Source organism: Felis catus, chromosome D2 (genome assembly GCF_018350175.1).
Source record: "Felis catus isolate Fca126 chromosome D2, F.catus_Fca126_mat1.0, whole genome shotgun sequence".
Lineage (NCBI taxonomy): Eukaryota > Metazoa > Chordata > Mammalia > Carnivora > Felidae > Felis > Felis catus.
Window position 1 is genome coordinate 19,766,437 of NC_058378.1, and position 15,862 is coordinate 19,782,298.

Genomic DNA, 15,862 nt, shown 5'->3' on the forward strand with positions numbered 1-15,862 from the left:
AGGCCTCCTCCTGAGAGAACTCAGAACTCAGTCACTGAAGGTAAGAGAAGCAATACCTGAAAAGACAACACGGACTCTTCCTCTCTTCATGATAGATATGAGGGCCTCTCCGTCATTCCTTTCGTGGGTTAAGGAGTATAACTGGAGACAACTGTGTTCGGTTTACCGCAGGATGGAGACTTTTAAGGAAAATTCCCAGGTAGCGGCTGCAAATCCACTTATTTCGGGGAAATTCCCTGTCTTTTCCGGCTTGACTTGAACTGCCTTATTCCACTTTGGTGGAACAAAAGACCTGGTGTCTGCTCTTCTGTCCCAGCTGACAAGATTAGACCCGGGAAATTTTCCTTCTCTGCCTTCTGCTGGCAACCCAACTCTTCTGCCTTCCCCTTCCCTTCCTCCTGTTTCTGCACCAGCTTGGGTGGGGTCTATAGAACTGGTTCCCTTAATACCCTCAGTGCCTCAGGCACCATCGGCCCCTCTTCCCACGCTGTCAAGGGAAAAAGAGCATCCCCTTGCACCACACACTTCAGGTTATTGGAGCCCACTGGCATCTCTGGTTAAAACTGATAACGGTGGAAAAAATGAGTGTAGGTCTTTTTTGTGGGTGTAGGTGAACCAATTCCGTGTTTCAGCCAAATGAAGTTTGTTGGTTTCATTAAGATAGACCTGTCTTTAGAGTTATCAGCGTTCAGTGTGAAATTTTATTCTATCAACCTTTATGAAAGGTGAAATATGCTCAATGGATCTCGATTGCAATTTGTTACCAAATGAGGACTTGAAATAATGGTTAATTTCAACTGTCTTAAATGGTTAATTACTTGGGTAATTCTGAAGATAGCTTTCAAAATCTTTGGAAACCTGAGACTTTAGACTTATGCTTTTAAGTTTACACGGTGAATGACAAGATGTTCATGGGACATCTAGGTTCTTTCCAAAAAGAATGCAAGGGAAAGCTTTCATTATTGGACATACAGGTGGTCTTTTAACTTCTTTCTTTTCTACTTTTTATGTTTATCACTTTTGAAGAGAGAGAGAGACAGAGAGACAGAGAGAGTGTGAGTGGGGGAGGGGCAGAGTGAGCGGGAGACACAAAACCAAAGCAGTATCCAGGCTCTGAGCAGTCAACACAAAGCCCGACGTGGGGCTTGAACCCATGAACGGCTAGATCGTGACCCGAGCCGCAGTCGGACACTTAACGACTGAGTCACCCAGTCGCCCCTGTGCTTTTAATGCACAGGAACTTATGCAGAGGAACTCCTTAATGCATAGGAACTAAGGCTATTTGGGCCTATTTGAAAACATGCTTTGTGCTTAACTGACTCATGATTTAGCCATCTAAAGAATTCTGGTGCAAACAGTTCTCAACTGCTAAGTTTTCATTGGAGACTAATGTTCTAAAAGTTCAAATTCTGCTAAGTGTACTTAAGACTGATGGAAATAAGGAAAGAAGCTTTGTATGTTGGAAAATAGGAGGTATGTAAGAAAGATACAAAGAATGGCAATACATTTTTTGTTGAGGGTAAAAGTAAATTTGTGTTAACTCAAAAAGGTTGTTTGGAGAGAAATGACGGGACAAAACCTGAAGGCAAAGGAAAGTTGTAGCAGGTTCATGAAGGGCAATCTTTGGAAAGGAATTTTATGGGTGGTAAAGATGGACTAAGCCGTTTATGGATTTTATGACTACACTGATATAAGTTTAAAATCCTGTTTTCTTCTATTTTGGAAGGACAAAGTTTTCTTGGATTGTTGATCTGCTCTTCATAAGAAAATGTAAGCAAAGTTTTGTTTTGTTGTTTTTTTCTTTCTCTTTTTTTTATGCCAGGAAAACCAAAGCTTTAGATATGTTCTTTATCAAGTCTGATGACTTAAAGTGAAAACTTCTCAATGGTAAAGGAGTTAAGTTTTGCTAACAACTATAAAGTGTTTCATATTTGCCTTTGGAATCTCGTCTTGCCATCTCGGTTAAATATCAACTTAAAATTTTATTTTTTATCATTTATTTTTGAAAGACAGAGAGACAGAACATGAGCAGGGTAGGGGTAGATGAGACACAGAATCTGAAGCAGGCTCCAGCCTCCAAGCTGTCAGCACAGAGTGAGACGCGAGGCTGGAATTCACAAATCACGAGATTATGCCCCGAGTTGCAGAGGTTTAACCAACAGAGCCACCCCAGTGCCCCAATTTAAAGTTTCACATTGGTAATGATCTGTAATTCTATCTAGAATGTGCTCTATCACTTTCTAAGGCTTGAACAAACTTTCCCAAGAATTCAATTGTAAATGAAGTCTTTTTGACCAATTAGGCCTTTTTATGTGGCATGTATGCTAAGTTGCTTGGAGAAGCGTTGTCAATGGTAAACCTTAGGTTCTGTTGCTTGGGTAAATGCTGTAATTGCTCAAAGACATGCAATGCTCAAGTTAATTTGTTCTGCTCTAAGGTCCTCTCTTGATATTCTCTTGATATTCAGTGTTATGTGCCACAGAAAGAACCGAATGCCCTTGTCATTTGCGTCATCCTGAAGTCTCATCAGATCTTTAACACTGTCCATTTCTGAGACTTTAACACTTGGTATTGCTCTTCTCTCACAAAACTTTTTCATCTTGTAGGAAACTCACAATAAAATCACTTTTAGGAGAAATACAGGAATTTGAAATCTTTCTGGCCTGGATCGGCTACAAAAATTCAGTTTGGAGTTTCCTTAGAAGGGATTCAAGCAAAATACACTTTCAAAGATCCTTAGGATCAATGACTCTTCTTGCAGAGCTTAGGGAAATAAATGAGGCAAAGTTTTTCAAGAGTGGTGTTGTTTTGCAAATGAATTAGTCTGGATTTGGCTATCTTGGGCAATGAGGGTTTTTAGAAAGAAATTCTACATTTCAGCATTGGGCATTTACAGATGTTAAATCCTAGGTGTCCTTAAATGTTTGCCTAAACTAGACGTGAAGTAACCTTGAGAGATCCTGTCACAATACCACAGGCATGGACAACCTTGTTCTGTGGGCATAATAAGACCCACCGTGGGTATAATCTTTAAACAGCTTGAAAATGGGATGGGTTTCCTCAAAAACTGTATGCAAAGTTCTTTCTCACTGTATACCTATCAATGGACAGTGCTCTAGTATTCACTGGTAGCTGAGTTAATTTGTAAATCTCTAAGTATGCAAACCATGTCCTCCCTCCACCTGATCTGACAGTTACCCAAACTCACCCCATATAAACCCCCAAGACCTGGTTATTCAAAGGATGGAAAGTCTCATGCAACAGGGGATTTAACTCTGAAATAAAAAGCCCTTACTACATCATATTATGTCTTCCTACTGCAGTCATTTAGAGGGGCAATCTTCATGGGCTCCCGTATCGAAACAAAACCTCTACCCACTTTACAGGAAGTCAGTGGGCAAAGGAATGTGCCTTCTTATTCCGAGGAACCTGTACGAGATCTCAAACCTCTCTTAGGATGGTCGCAACTTTCTTGTTCACTTTCCTTTCTCAATTCATACTAACAGGTCCTTCTTACGATGGGCCATTCAAAGGATCACTGCAGACATTCGAGTTCCCAACTGGAAAGACCAATTGGATTCCTGCTGCCTGTTCCCACTTCCATCTGAGGATGCTTCAAACCTCACATCTAAAAACCTCACTGGCAGCACTGGTAGACACGGGGTTTGGAATCTGCTCTGACAAAATGCTGTGTATACATTCTAGATTACCACCGAGATAATTCTGGATTTCTGACTGACATGCATACTTAAATTTGTGATTTAAACAATGCCTCTCTTTCCTATAGTGACTGGCTACAATCCTGGACTTGAGCATGTTTGTCAACGACCAAAGGACTTTGGGTTTCTCTCTTGTTTTTCTAACTACGCTTTGCAGGGTTCTCCCATGCCTATCTGCCTGGTGCCGACCCCATCACTACAATTACTTGCCAAACGATGAGACTTTACTCAAGAAGGCCCACCTTGGATTCAGCTGCCGCTGCCTTTTGTAACTCTTTTATATGTTGCTTAAGAAACCAATAAGGACCCATATAGGTTAGGACGACTTTACGCCTCTACTCAGCAAAACGAAGCTACAGAAGATGAAACCTTCTACCTTCATCCATCTTCAAGGTTTCAAGGTTGACGTTATTCAGTGAGGATATGATGAGGGAGCATAAGGCAGACTGAGGGATGAAGCAAAACTTAGCCCCTCTTCCCCCCCCCCCCCGGGGGGGATATTACTGTTTTCCTTGGACACTCTTGACAACCCAAGTAGAGAGAAAAGGGGCTTAAGCACTTGCCATGGTAATGTGTGATACAGCAAATGAAAATGAAATTCCTTTACTGCCTATAGCCCACTGACAAGTCCCTGAAACGGGCAGAGTGACCTCCTTCTAGAAGCTCAGCTGCTCAATGATGGTGATGACACTTTGCTAGGGTCAAAAGACAACCTTAGTGTAACATTATCCCAACAACGAGGGCCCTGCAAGTCAACTTCTTTTAATTCAAATGCCCCAAGATATAAGCTGGCAGTCTTACTCCAAGCTTAAGCACCCCCGATATACATTCAATGCATCTCATGACTTGGGTTTTATTAAGTGGCATTTCCCTAGCCACACCTATCCCCTCAAGCTGCTGAAAACTTGCTTCCAACACTGTTTAGAGACTTACCCTATCCCTGATGCCCTGCTAACCTGATGGTGTGTAATAATGTTATCCTTCAGGACCCCAGTGCAGTTCTTCTTGCATGTGGGTTCTGTCCCCATCGTTTAATAAAATCACCTTCTTTGTGTGAAAGATGTCTTCAGGAAATCTTTCTTGGTCTTGGGCTCTGGACCACCCCCACCATCACCCCGATTCTTCAGTTCGACAACAGAACACCAACCACAGGCGGCTACAGATGCCTTCATCACGCAGAGCATTGGCAATATTCTTCAGGAGGTGCCACATGCCAGACACGGCCCACTAAAACACTAGTACAGCAGAGCGACTCTTCAAATACCTGAGGGTTTATTATGGCCACAAGCCATAATCGGGTAACTAGGTGTCACTACTGGCTTCAAAGGACAGGGCAACAAAAGCCAATGCCAGAAAATCAGGGGATTATTGAGGGCCCCAGAGAGCCTTCTTGAGTGAGGATTGTGTCTCTGGATCTCTATTGTGGTGAGGTTAAACCAAGAATTGAAGCAGACGCTTGGGTGGCTCTCTATTTTAAGGGTCCGACTCTGGCTCAGGTGGTGATCTCAGAGTTGATGGTTTAGAGCCCCATGTGGGGCTTTGTGCTGCCAGCTGCCAGCCTGGACTTGTCTCAGATTCTCTGTGTCCCTCTCCCTCTGCCCCTCCCCTTCACGTGCCCTGTGTCTCTCTCAAAAATAAACATTAAGGACACCAAACCAACTCCAAACATTTCAGATGTGATGAATTCACTTAAAGACAATAAATTAGTACATATTAACGTAGTCATACCTTTCATGGAATAAATACGTACATTTTTGGAACAACACTTCGTAGAAGCATGGCATTAACATTGGCTTAGTGCAAGATCTTCCAGCTGCTTCTGCATTCAGTGTCTTGTGGCCAATTATGTTTAGGAAGGTGATGTGGACTCCCCCAGATGAACAGCTGGAGGCGAGGAGGGTGTGGCGGTAGCTCCTGGGGTGTCTGGATGCTCTTTCCTGATTCCGCACTCAGATGCGTGGGGCTTCCTTGCTTCTCTTGGGGGTTAGCTGCCCGCACAGAGCTGCATTTTTGTGTGGCATGCGGTGGACGTTTGGAACGTCCTAGGCCACTACTTTCAGCTGGTCTTCCATATTTTTCACTCAGCGAACACATTCTTGGAACCACCACCTGGATGAAGAAATGGAACCTTACCGTGCTTCCTACCTCCTACTGACTCCCACCGAACGTCCCCCAAAGGTAACCACGGTCTTGACTTTCACCAGTGATGGCTTTGGCTTGTTCTTCGCTTCATGTTGAGCCAACTCTTGAGCGCTGTGTGTGCGCAATGCACCTGCTTTCCTTGCGTGGCTCTGCTGGTCCTCCCGTGGTGTCGAAAGCCCAGTGTGTGAGGACAGCACTGTTTATTCTTTCTCCTGTGGGTGCTCCGGTTTGTGCAGAGGCTGCCTGCAGATCCACATGCATCGTATTGGGTTGCCTTGGAGGAGCAGGGCATGAATGGTGGCACGTGTCTTTTCCCCACCAGCAACAGAGTGCGGGAGCTCCCCGGTGCTCATGCCTGGTATTGCGGCTTCTCTTGTGTTTGCTGTTTGCTGGGGCTCAGGTGTTGGGAGGTGTGGAGTATTCGTGCTGCTCCAGTGGGACCCGCCCTTGAGTGCTTCTAGTCCACTTGCATGTTTCTTTTGTCAAATATTTGCCTTTTGCAAGCCACTTTGTGATTGTTCTGTGTGATTTGTGTTTTTTTGATTCAAAAGAGGTCTTTCTATGAGTGTGGAATATATCTGTGAATGGCAGCATTTTTCATATTCTTGTGTATGTCTGCCTTTCATTCTCCCAATGTTGCCTTTTGTAAGTTTCTTTTGTTTCTTTCCAGTAGTATGACCATTTTCATTTTTCTTGCCTTGAACTGGCTAGGGCCTCCAGTACAGTGTTGAATGGAAGTGGTGAGAGTAAGTTTCCTTGTCTCCTTCCAGGTATTAGAGAGAAGGTTTTCATTATTTTGTATATATTGTCTAAACTTTATTTATTTAGAGCACATGCATGGGAAGGAAGGTGAGAGGGGGAAACAGGATTCCCAAGAAGTGTCCGCACTGTCACCTGAGAATCTGATGCAGGGCTCCAACCCATTAACCGTGAGATCATGGCATGAGCTGAATCAAGAGTCGGAAGCTTGACCAACTATAGGCCACTCAAAAACCCCAAAGATTTCAGTATTTTAACACTACATATGACACCTGTGGCATTACTGGTAGAGTGTTGTATCAAAATTTGAAAATTCTCCTTTATTTTTAATTTTCTAAGATTCTATGTATTCTCTTTTCACTTGATTCCATTTGTAATTATCGTGCTTCGGATTCTTGCATCTGTATTAGAGTAGTGGGTGTTCACTTGCACCCAGTTGTGTTGTCTTTCCTGGGGTTTGGGGTTAAGGTCGTGCTTGCTTCCGAAAACAACGCAGGTAGAAACTCTCGTGCTTTCCCAGATTTTTTTGTGTTCTTTACTTTTGGGAAAAAGTGATAGGCAAACCTGCTGGTGATATGTTTTCCTTGAGAGAAGAGATTTCATTGCAGATTGCTTTTTTAAGTGGAAACAAGATTTTTCTGATTTCCCATATCTTCTTTTGTCTAGATAAGGCATTTTGCTTTCGAAGAATTTGCTCAGACCTCCCAAACTTACCAAGAAATAAGTGCAAACTGGTTTATAATATCCTTCCTATCTGCAACATCTGGTGTGATATTTACTTTAGTAATCCTTGATAGTGGTAAATCGTGCTTTGTCCCTTTCTCAGACAACCAACTTTGGCTTTTTTGATTGCCATCTACTATTTTTTTCTGTTGCATTGATTTCTGCCTTTTATTGTTCCATCTACGTGGTGATTGCTGTCCTTTCTGGTAGTTCTAGAACGAAATCCTTCATTTGATTTTTAGCCTTTGTTCTTTTCCAGTATGTGTATTGTATTTGCTTAATGGTGTGTTGATTCATTTTAGAATGAGAGCATGAGCAGGGCAGAGGGGCAGAGGGAAAGAGAGAGAGAGAGACAGAGAGAGAGTCTCAAGAGGCTCGTCACTCCGTGCAGAACCTTGCTCGGGGCTCGAACTTGTGACCATGGGATCATGCCCTGAGCCAAAATCAATAGTTGGTTGCCGAGGGACTGAGTTATTCCTATGATATATGTATTCTAAAGCTATGAATTTTCCTTAAGCACAAGTTTACTGATCTCACAAGTTTTGATAAGCCAAATGTTTATTATCTTTTATGTGAAACTATTTTCTAACTTTCACTGTGGCATCTTTTTGTTAATTCATCACAATGTTTAGGAGCATAACACATCTTGATGTTTCGGGGATTTTCTCGTTCTCTTTGTGCGGATTTCTAGCTTAATTCCATGAAGTTATCTGTCTCAGTGTTTTGGGGTGGTTGTAACAAAATACCATAGACTGCCTGCCTAATAAGCAACAGAAGCTTCTTTCCTATAGTTGAGGAGACTGGGAAGTTCTCAAGATTAAGGCATCTACAGATTCAGGGTCAGGTGAGAGCTTCCTGGTTCATCGACAGCCTGCTTCTCCCTGTCCTCATGTGGTGGCAAGGGTGACGGTGCTCTCTCAGCCGCCCATGACTGGTCATCACTGGAAGTCTCCCTGTCTTCATCCCATCACTTTGGGAGTGATGAATTTTGGGGAAAATGAACTCTTCATTGAATACAAGCCCTATATATTCCCTGCAGTATTTCAGTCCTTTGAGATGAGATGACTTTCCTAATGCCTTAGCATATATGAGTTTTCATGAACTGTTCTTTGGTGACGTGAAAAAAAATATGTATTGGTAAGATATGCAGTATTTCTATATTTATAGGTTAGATGAAGTTTGATAATGACAGAATTCAGATTTTAGTAACCACTTTAAATCAAGTAATAGACGAGAAGGAGTTTAATATTACTAACATTCATATCACAGTGTTTAACCACTGTGAGAAAAAAACCAATGAAAGAATTTGTGTTCTCTTTTATCATGTTTTCTTTAAAATGTGGTGTGCATTTTATACTTTCCATACATCGCAGTTTGGAGGAGCCTCATTTCAAGTACTTATAATAAAGTACGTGACCCCATTTTTGACAGCCCTGTCCCACTCTCTTGATTTTTCTGTTGTCAGTTCTGTCCGACACTGAGAGATATTTCAAGTCTCCCATCGTGCTTATGGATGTGGCTCTTTTTCCTTTTCTATGTTTGTCAATTTTTCTGTAGTTTGAGATTGCATTATTAGTTATAGCAAGATATTAGTCTTGTTTTCTTGGAAGATGGAATTTTCATCGCAAAGTGTTCCTCATTGTCTCTAGTAGAGCTTTTTGCTATAGAGGTTATTTTATTGGAGGGTCTCAGTGGCCACATAAGTTTTCTGTTTGGTAGGATTTGCCAGGCGATCTTTTACTTCCACCTGTCAGTGATCATACGTTTTAAGGTGTACATTTTTGACCAGTGTATGTTTAGTTTCCTTTTAATGAATTTGATAGTCAATCTTTTGCTTGGAGTATTTGAGTACGTGTAATGACTGATATATTTGTTTACTCGTACCATATTACTAGTTTCTTCTTTGTCCCACCTGTTCTTTGTTCTTTTGGCCTCTAACCTTCCGTTAGAAATATGAGGGATTTTTGAATTGTACACGTATCTGGTAGGTAATTGGAATATATCTATTTCTAGAGCCAGGTGCATTTTAAACTGACTCCTGCCTGATTCAGGACTTGTACTGCTTCCCTGACACTGCCCTCTCATTTTTCTTTTCTTTGTTTTAATATTTATTTGTTTTTTGAGAGAGACATAATAAAATTGGGGGCGGGCTAGAGAAAATGGAGACAGAGAATCTGAAGCAGTCTCCAGGCTCTGAGTCATCAGCACAGAGCCTGACACGGGGTTCCAACTCACAAACCGTGAGATCGTGACCAGAGCCAAAGTCGGACATTCAACTGAACGAGTTAACCAGGCGCCCCTGCTGTTTCCTTTGACACTAACCACAGTGAACTCCCCTTCATTTTTTTGCGGTAAAATTTTAAAGTTTTAGATGGATTTTGATGTAGTTGTCATTGTTTTGTGCCTTTGATTGTTAAGATTTGTTCTCATAGCCTTTCTGTTGGGACGTTGTTCTGCAAGCCTTGATTTTTCCTATATCTGTCAGAGTCTAGGTTTTTTGTCTTTAACCACGTGTTTTAATATTGCTTTTAGTTCGTGTGTGTAGATTCCTAATCTTAGTTTTTTATGTTTGTTTTTTCTCATTTTGCTTTTGTTTTTCCTGGAAAACATCTTTACATTACCTTCACTTTGAAGAAGTTTTTCATTCAACATTTTCTAGATTAGAATCATCTGGTTTCATTTGCTTTCTGGAAACGTGAGCTGGTAGTCTTGTCCCATGAAAGACGGTATCTTTTCCCTCTCATGATTGTTAACATCTTTTTGCCTCAAGCATTCTTTGTGGAGTCATTTTCATGGTTCTTTTATCAGTTTTGGAAAGTTTTGATTCTTCTTTTTGTAGGGATCTGGTAACCCCAATTCTGTGTTTTCTCTACTTTGAAGCTTCCCATTGGACCTTTTAACCATACTTTGTGTGTCTTTTGGGTTTCTCTATTGATTTTTTCTCTGTGTATAGTCCAGATAAATTTTTACCTACTTATCTTCCAGTTCACTGTGGCTCTCTTCACCTGTGCCTATTTGGAGAGACAGAATGTGAGCAAGGGAAGAACAGACGTTCTGTCTAGGCTTTGAGCACTCAGCACAGAGCCCAACGCGGGGCTCAAACTCCCGAATCACGAGATCACGACCTGAACTGAAGTCAGATGCTTAACCAAATGAGCCATCCAGGCCCCCAGAGTTCTTAATTTTATCTCTGATAATTTTTAGGTTTAGAATCTGTTTTGATTCTCTGAAAATTTCCCATTTGTCAAGTATGCTTGTTGGACAATTGACCTTTGTATCCCATATTCCAGTCGGTGTGTCTCCCCTTGGTCTCTTTCTGTTCTTTCTTCTTTTGGTCTATGTGATGTAAAACATGTCTTTTTTAAAAGTTTATTTATTTTCAGAAAGCGATTGAGAGTACGCGTTGGGGTAGAAGACGGGGGGCGGGGCGTAGAGACTCTTGAGAGGCTCCATTCTATCAGTAGAGAGACCAACACAGGGTTCACACTCACAAACCTGAGTCGAAACAAACTTTTGGTCACCTAAACGAGTAACCTGAGCTATCCTCGTGACTTTTTTTTCTTTTTTATTAAAATATTTTTTTTAAATATTATTTATTTTGCGAGAGAGATGGAGACAAATCTTGAACATGGGAGGGGGAGACACAGAATCCAAAGCAGGCTCCATGCTTTTCAATGTCAGCACAGAGCCCGACACGGGACTCAAACCTTAAAACCTGATTCATGACCTGAATCAAAGTGGGATAATTTACCGACTGAGCCACCCAGGCATCCCTTTTCTTTCTTCTTTTCTTTCTTTTGTTTCTTTTTAAAATTTCTTTTCATTCATTCTTTTTCTTTTCTTAATTTCTTTTTTAAATTTTTTCTTGGACATTATGGAGAAGCATAGAGGCTCTTTGTGTGCTTGCTTTTCTTCAGCCTTTCATCCCCCACACACTGTGATGGTTATTGAGCCCAGTCAGGCCTGAGTGACTTGTCACTGGGCCCCAGTCTTTGTAAGGTTCAGTGTGAGCGGGACTCACAATGTTCACCACCCCCGTGTAGTCTTCCAGGATGTCCATCTCGAGGGCTGGAGTGTCTTCCAGGACCCCTCTTTGAAGCTTGGTCCAAAAGCCCCGGTATTTTCTCCGCAGCACGAGATTATGGGAGGCTCAGCTTCTCAGGCAATGTTTGCCAAGTGCTTGGCTCATTTTCTGTGCCTCCCTGTGCTGTACAGTGCTGGTTATCAGTGACTTTCTGCTCGGCTGTCTGTTTTATTTCCTCTCCTGCTCATTGGTATATTGCTTCAAATCCTGAAGAAATTCAGAATCTTCAAATTCCTTGAAGGAGAGAGAGGACCATTAGAGTTGGCTCAGTGGGCTTCCCTTTTGTTGGGGTCTCAGTCTTTCCAGTTGTGATTGCCTCAGTGACTCCGTGATGGCTTCAAACATGTCTAAAATTGAAATCATCTTTCCTAGTTCATGATAGGTTGACTAACAGACTACTCACACATATAAGAGCAGGCGGAGAAGAAAAAGAAGTCATAATATACCTTCGGTCAACAGCATTTGTTACAGGAGAAAACGAAACCCACTAGTCCTTGCCTAGTACCCGTCGTTCTAAACTGGCCATCCATTTTGCCCACGCTCAGCCAGCGTCCATTGAGTGGTGATGTTTTGTCTCAGGCCCCCTTCCCACCCCACCGCCGCTGCCCTCCTCCCCTTTCAGGTGCTTGCCCAGGGCAAACATTGCAATGACGGGCTGGATGTGGCAAAGCAGGCCAAGGAGGTGGATGGCGTGACACTTATTCTGTGAGTGATCAGTTTTGGCTTTTTAAAAATTTTTTTTGTAATGTTTATTTACTTTTGAGAGAGAAACGTATGGACAGAAGGGCAGAGGAAGAGAGACCCAGAAACTGAAGCAGGCTCGGGGCGCTTTGCCCCTCAACTGTACAGTGCAACCCCGACAACAAGGGTTTCTGGGTTGGTGCACCTGCATCATTTGCACAGACACAACCAGACACCCTTGTTGAGCGCGTTTGTGACTCAGCACCATTGTGGTAGCTGGGATCTGGCATCTGTGTTCCTCGGAGACGGAGGTAGAGGCACATCTGAGTTTATCTGAAAGAATGATGCAGTTAGGAGGAATTGCTTACTTGCGCACTGCGGTTCAGGAAAGGACTTTTCCGGAGAGGTCCATCAGGAGCTGAGTCTAACAGAACACTCTCCAAGCAGTCTCACTCTGGGGCCAAAGGCCAGAATCAAGGAGACACGTGCCTTTGTTTTAAGCTATAGAGGCGGAAGTGGAGCCAAGTGAGGCACCAGGCAGTTGGTGTTGGGCAGAAACTTCCCCGTAAGGAATTTGGTATTCAGAGAAGGGCCTTGGGTCATTGTGTCCTCAGGGGAAAGGACTGACGTGATGTTAAATTTTTAAAAAGCTGGTGCTGTTACTGTGTGGATAGTGGGTTGGGAGGTGACACGACTGGAAGCAGGGTAGACGCCATTGGGTAGAGTGACTCCTTTTGTGTGGATTGAGCTATAAGATTCGTGCTTTAGGCAATGGGTACAACCGCCTCACATCACCCATCACATAAAGTACAGGACAGTTTGTGTCTTTATACACTACACAGAACTACGTAATATTGAAAAGAAGTTTGTGTAATAGTTACCTGGGTGAGTACAAGGCGTACACTAAAGTATTCACCTGTTTATTGAGTGCATGACAGGCACTGTTCTAGGTGCTGAACTGAGAATGTGCTGCAGGTACTTCATCCAAAGACGTATGTGGTTTTATGCAGAGCAATAGAAGGGCATGGAAGTGTGTGGTTTGGTGGAATCGGGGGAAAGTGTGCATAGTGCGGCTGCAGGATGGCTTATTTTTTCACATGAGTCTGTCATTCAGAATCAGGGAGGCGATTCTTCTTGGGTGGTTTGGCTTCCCTGAAGTCTCCTTCATCCACCCCTCTGTCTCTTGGACACCTTTCCGAGCGCCTCATAGTGAAGCTCCATCTGGGTGGGTTGTCGGCTCTTTGAGTTCCACATGGGCCAAAAATCTGCAAACATCTCTGCCTCCTCCTGTGAACGTAACATCTTGCTACCTGGTCTGGTGGTCAGAACCAGGGAGAAGGATTTGCCTTTTTCCTGCTCTTCCTTCTCCCTGCTTGTCCCTGGGTACTGTGTCGTGGAGCTTGCATGTCTCAGAGGCCATGTGTGAGGTCCCTGGAGATCTGTACCCTGTCTTCACTTGGGTGGACTCGTGGAGGACCGAGTCCTGCAGTCTTCCCTGAAACTGCCCCAACCGCCTCTCAGCAGCTTGGCTGTGCTGGGATCGCCTGCTGCTGTGGAGAGATGCCGGCATCCTGCCCCATCCGTGTACAATAGTCCACGATCTCTGAGAAGACGGCTTTCTGAAACTGTGTCCTGCCTGTTGGCCCTTTGTGCTGGCTTTTGCTAAGCAACTTAGCAATTAACTCTTTGGGGGAAACACGTTTGCCTTGTGTACAAGGAACCTCCAAAGTGCTCCTATTCTGTTCCTGGGTGGCTCAGTAGGTTAAACGGCCAACTTCAGCTCGGGTCATGAACTTTGTGTTGGCGAGGTAACCCCCGAGTCTGGCTCTGTGCTAACAGCCCAGAGCCTGGAGTTTGCTTTGAATTCTTGTCTCCTTCTCACTCCACCCCTCCCTTGCTGCTCTTTGTCTCTGTCTCTAAGAAATAAAGAATAACATTTAAAAAATTAAAATAGCAAAATTCGTTCTATTTTACTCTTTTCTGTTGACAATCGTAGTGCTTTCTCCATTCTTCCTCACGGATGACTACAGCTGATCCTAGAAAAACTTGGTTCTCGGTATTAAATCCTGCCCCAAATTGAAAATCCATGTATAACTTTTCCTCACCAGAAATCTTAAGTGTTAAACTCTCCTGTTGTCCGGAAACCTTAGTAGAAACACAAGAAATCCATTAGCACTTGTATGTTTTATGTCATATATACCATATTCTCCGAGGAGAGGAAGCTATGGAAACAGTTACATAGAAAACAAGTTCACAGCTCTGTGCTGTATTCATACCTAAATTTATTCTCCGTTTTGTTTCTAGGATAAATTATCTATCAGGTTGCGCCTCACTGTTGACTTAGGTTACACACTAAGCTGTTTTTAAGTGTATCTCCAGAACTAGTCAGAAATGGAGCTATTGGAAAGATTCCTGTGTATTTACATTGTTACATGTGTAACAATTCATGCATTAACATTGAAGAGTGTTGCTTCATGATTGCTTAATGTAATCAGTACATTTGCTTCTTCATGGCCTAGGAGATACAGGGGTGAATGAATGGTTATAAAGCTTTTCTAGCCTGCAGTTTTACAGCCATATTCCTAATACAGTCTGAACACACCGTTGCAACACAAAAAACGCCTGTGATAGGCTGAGAGGCATTTTCTCCAGGCAGGGACGGAGACAAGCATGTTACAAGGTAATGTCATTTTTTGAAAGACTAGTTATGGAAAACACATTATTCGTTTTATATCAGATCTTATGTCCCCTATATCCGTGTGTGGGTAGGTTGTCCAAGTGCACAAAAGTCACACATGATGTTCCTCCTGATGAACCCGTAGGTGGTAGTGACACACATGCGTCTCGGGTGGCCTGGCTGCATGCTCCTTCGATTTTCACGCACAGACGTGTGTATGGCAGGTGAAGAGATTCACTGAGCTCCTTTGTGAGGATTTGCTGTCTGGAAAGTGAGGGTGGGTCTCACAAATGTCCTGATGTGCAGACCTGCATGGGGTGGGTGGGGGGACCCACTGAATGGGGCAATTTTGGGTCTCAGGGCCTGGCTGTATGTGGTGGATACGGGCAATGTCTTTGCCACTTTTCAAAAGGGCCTTTCTGGCCAATGTCTTCATAGACGGCTGGCTGGCTTTAGTCCCAGCGCCCTTGTCATGGAATGGTCAATATGGGACAGTAGACGAGATTCTGCCGGATCACTCCTGGTGGCAGAAGGCCGCTGGCAGCGATGCCACTTCCATTCACCTTCCCTCGCACTTTGGCTTTTTCACCAGATCTCCTCTCTGTGCTGTCTTCTGTGACCTCCTCTGGGTTTTTCTCTGCACTCTTGACCTTTAGGATACACATTTTGAATCTCTGCATCCCCCAAATCTTTTTCTTGTTTTTTTTTTTTTTTTTTACCACATTCAGAGTCACATTCATGAGTTTCCTGATTGGCTGTGACGTACGTCTTGTGACCACATCATTTGGATAGTCTTCTCTCGCAGGGATTTATTTTGGTGGCTTTGACGGAGTTTATGAAAATATCCCTTGGAATCTTCCTGACTTTCATATTTTTCCTCTGAGGTTTTTCTCTTTGGTAGCATTGACCGTCCTTCTTGTAAATGGCATTTGTCATGAGCTTCACAGGTCCTCCTGGCCCCTGCTCCACATCCTGACTTAGACTTGCTGCCATCCAGAGCGAGTGAGCCGGCAAGACACGTTTGTGACCCGTGGGGTTCTGGGTGGCCAGGACATTGTCTAATGTCAGAGGAACATT

The 15,862-nt window shown here is 43.2% G+C and overlaps 1 protein-coding gene across 2 annotated transcripts in view; it reads left to right on the forward strand.

The window, feature by feature from the left end:
• LOC109492447 overlaps positions 1-15,862 on the forward strand; it is a 56,037-nt gene that overhangs the window by 36,419 nt on the left and 3,756 nt on the right. For both annotated transcript variants that reach the window (XM_045039967.1, XR_006586933.1), the window contains exons 4-5: positions 1,727-1,770; positions 5,805-5,897. The gene's annotated coding sequence lies outside the window, so the exon portion shown is untranslated. The remainder of the gene's footprint in view (positions 1-1,726; positions 1,771-5,804; positions 5,898-15,862) is intronic.